We start from the raw sequence: 4104 nt of genomic DNA, 5'->3' as shown, positions 1-4104 counted from the left end.
CAGACTCATTTTAATGAGTCTGAAGTGAAGTGAAGTGAAACTGAAATGAAGCTCTTGCAGATTTTCAATAGTATAATTTCTTGTGTTCCTGTGACTGTTTCTTATTTTAGCTAGAATTTTTTTGGCATGATGGCCCGATAAATGGTAAAAAATAGAATGACTTCTTTATTTGAAGCTTGGACAGTAATGTCCTCTCTACCACTTAACCATGATAGGCTGTGGCTTGGATCTTTGGAGTTTTTAAAGTGGAGATATAACTAGAACATTTGGAGCCTTTCTCAATTTATGTTTAGTTCAGTTTATTCCATCCTGTGACCTCCTGTGAAAGGGGTATAAAGCCTCGCGCACGATAGGGAGCGCTACAGGCGATCATCTACTCCCGAGAAAAAACTGGTTTATGCGCGCGCTATCTACACTCATGATGCGAGCGTCACTTGAGCTGTAGCTTATGTCAGCTGTGGCGGTTTTAGGGAGGGGGGTGGCGGCCCCCCCCCTTGAGCAGGGATTTTTTTATGGGGCCGTTTAATCACATTTGCTAGTGTAATTTATACCTAAATCTTTTAAAAAACTCGTATTGTTAAACAATAGGAATACTGCAAATAATAGAAATTGTATTAATTGCCGAACTGTTTAATAGAATATTAGACACCTTACAAAACGGCAAAACTACTCAACCTAAAGGCCTTTTCACACCGAGTTCGCAGACGTCGTCGACATCAATCAATCAATCAATTTTATTGGAAAATAATTTTTTACAATGTTGGGTCCTGCTAAACCCATGGGTTTTTCAGCAGGTGACATATCAAAACAAAATTTTCACAACTTTAAATTAAAATAAAGTACAAATAAAATAAAATTAGGCTATTTGTCGTGAATACAAGAAATGAAAAAAAGGAATTACAATAATAATGAGAAAATAAAAAAGAACATAATAATCAGAAGTAAGAGTAATAGAGTTAATAAATAACATTATTATAAGCATGATAAATAAGGAGTTAATTAAGAACTAAAAGGAATAAAAGAAGGAATAAAGTAGGAAGTATTTTATACAATATTAATATTACTAAATTATTAGTCGTTCAGGCTGGCGGCAGTGACTCTACAACATATATATAATAATTTAAAACCAGCGGAATAGGCTATTTGAAAGATGAAAAAGAAAATTCATCGTACGCAGGCCTATTAGAAATTATTATTCAAATAATGATAATAAATATTTATTGTTTATTTCAGAATTTAGAGTACTATTATCACTGTGTTTTATTCTCATTTCGATTTCACTGGGTTGAAATCAAGTTGGGATTGTTTATTACATAGATCATTACATCCGTTTTTGAGTAGTCTCTTATGTTTGCGGGTAGTTTGTTGAAAAGGAAAGGTATTATGTAGAGCAGAGATCTTTTTCCATAAATATTATTAAACCGGGGAATTTGGTATATTATTGGTGACCTGAAATTGTAATGGGCAGGAGGAGCTAGAAGTCTATAGTGGAAATTATTTTTGAAAAATACTATTATTTTGAAGGTGTAAAAATTTCTTGGTGTCAGAGTTTGATAAAAAATTTGTAGGGTTTGAAGGTTGTTCAAATTTAAGTTTAGATGGGGTATTCTAGACGAAATAACTTTTAGGATCCTCAACTGTATTTTCTCTACTCTCAATAATAAGTAATTTCAGCACAGCCCCATGATTGAACTCCATATCGTATAATGGATTCTACTAACGACTTATAAATTAAATACAGGCAATCAACAGTGATGTTTTTATGTAAATAAAATATTTTAGCGCTTAATGCCTGGAGTTTCTTGGATATATTGTCAATTTGAGAATGCCATCTCATGCTACAATCTATCATTATTCCAAGGTAACGTGTATCACTGACCAAAGACAGAGCTGGACAACTACAGTTTTCAAAAGAGTTAGTGAAGAGGCACTTACAGTTGTGAACAAAGATTTTTGGAGTTCCTTCACATCTAATATGGGGTGATTTGAAATGCATTAACACTGTTTTTTTCTTGTTAATTACCAAGTTTCTATCATGAGACCATCTGAGAATTCGATTGAAATCTGATTGGAGTAATTGCTCCGCCGCCCTTGGATCTCTATGCGCGACTAGTAGAGCCGTGTCATCAGCATACATAAAAATTTCTCCATGTCTTATTACACTTGATATGGAATTAACATAGATATTATAGAGAACTGGACCCAGTATACTTCCTTGAGGGACTCCAAGATCATCATTTCTGATCAAATCACTGTGGTTGTCGTCAATTTTAACCTTCAAATAACTCTCAAATAATCTAAGTCTGTTGCCAGTTATTCCTATACTATTGAGGTCTTCTAACAATATTTTATGGTTAAGGGTATCAAATGCTTTTGAGTAATCTATAAATATGGCTAACACATGATATCTGTTATTCAGGAAAGTATTGATTTTATGTGAAAAATTTGATAAAAGTATTTCTGTACATTTTCCTTTTTGAAAACCATACTGGGCATTGGACAGAATATCGTTTTCAGACAGATATTTATTTAAATTTGTGAGTAGATATCTTTCAAATATTTTTTCTGGTGTAGACAGTTTCGAAATTGGTCTATAATTATCTAGATTGTCTCTTTTCCCGGATTTAAAAATTGGATTGATAATTGAGATTTTCAAGGAGTCAGGAAATATACCCTTAGAAATAGACAAATTGATCATACGACACAGTGGAGCACACAAATGATCTTTCAAGAGTTGTAGCTCCAGTACTCCAATACCATCAATACCTGGCGATTTATTTTTGTCCATATTGTCAACTATTTTTTCTATATCATGAACCCGAGCCTTCCTTAAATAGAAGCTGGAGTTAGGTGGAATGTGGACAGTGTCATTAAGAATGAGTGGACAAAGGTGTGACGTGTTTCTAATATTATTTGAAAGATTTCGCAAACGCTGAGCAGAGTTCAGATGCACTGTTGAATTTATTGGATAAATCTCTTAGAATTCGGCTACCAGAATCGTCTGAAGCCCTACCCAAAATTCCATTAATACATTTCCATTTCGATTTTATGTCATTTTTTGAGTTGGCAAATTTTTTTATTATGTGTTCACGTTTTGTTAAAGAGATTTCTTTATTAAGTTTGTTACGATAACTTTGATATTCGTTTCTATACTGGATGTTGGACGGATTACTCTTACTGCGCCTAAACAGTCTGTCTCTAATTTTGAGTTTATTATGAAGCGATTCAGTTATCCAATTATTTTTGAAATTGAGTTTTATGTTTTTAACGTGAATTATTTTCTTACATTGTTTACTTGCTATGTCAAAGTTCAGCTTAATCTTATCATAAATTAAATTAGGTGAAAGGAGTGAAAAGCAGCTATTCCACTCACTTTGTTTCAACATATCAATAAGTTTATTTTTATCTATGATTTCTTTATAAGTATCTGACTTTTTATTTTCTTTTGATAAATAATTGTGAAGGATTTTACAACTGATGATATAGTGATCCGATATTTTCAAGTTGATCACACCTGTATGACAAGTAAGGCTATTATCAGTAAGTCGAATAAATAAGTGATCAATACAGGACTGGGTAAGCAGATCCTGCCTGAATTCTTCCCTAGTAACAATAGAGACACCCTTCTTACAACCGTATAATTGATATAGTAGATTCATATAATTGAACAAATTGATCGTCCCGTTTCAGAAGATCAATGTTTGTATCTCCTACAATGATTAGATTAGATTTATTTTCTAGTTTAGAGATTACGTTTTCAAGATCATTGATGAAATCTGACTTTAGAGTACTGTGAGGTCTGTACAAACTGATTACATAGATACGAATATTTTGAAACTTAAGTTCCAGAAAAATGAATTCAAAATTAACAATATTGAAATCGAAATCTATTTGAACAAAGGAAATATTGTCTTTCATATAAGCAGCAAGTCCGTGTTGAAACCTATTAGAAGCGTATTTGAAAACAGATCTATAGCCGGCCATCTCAAAGATACCACTCAAATTATTATCAAATATTGATTTCAGACAAGAATATAATATCAATATTTGAATGACGGATAGCTAGTGTGAGTTCATCGAAATGTTTTCTTAATGATCTTATAT

Source organism: Nilaparvata lugens, chromosome X (assembly GCF_014356525.2).
Source record: "Nilaparvata lugens isolate BPH chromosome X, ASM1435652v1, whole genome shotgun sequence".
Classification (NCBI taxonomy): Eukaryota; Metazoa; Arthropoda; class Insecta; order Hemiptera; family Delphacidae; genus Nilaparvata; species Nilaparvata lugens.
Note: the sequence above shows the minus strand (reverse complement) of the source record.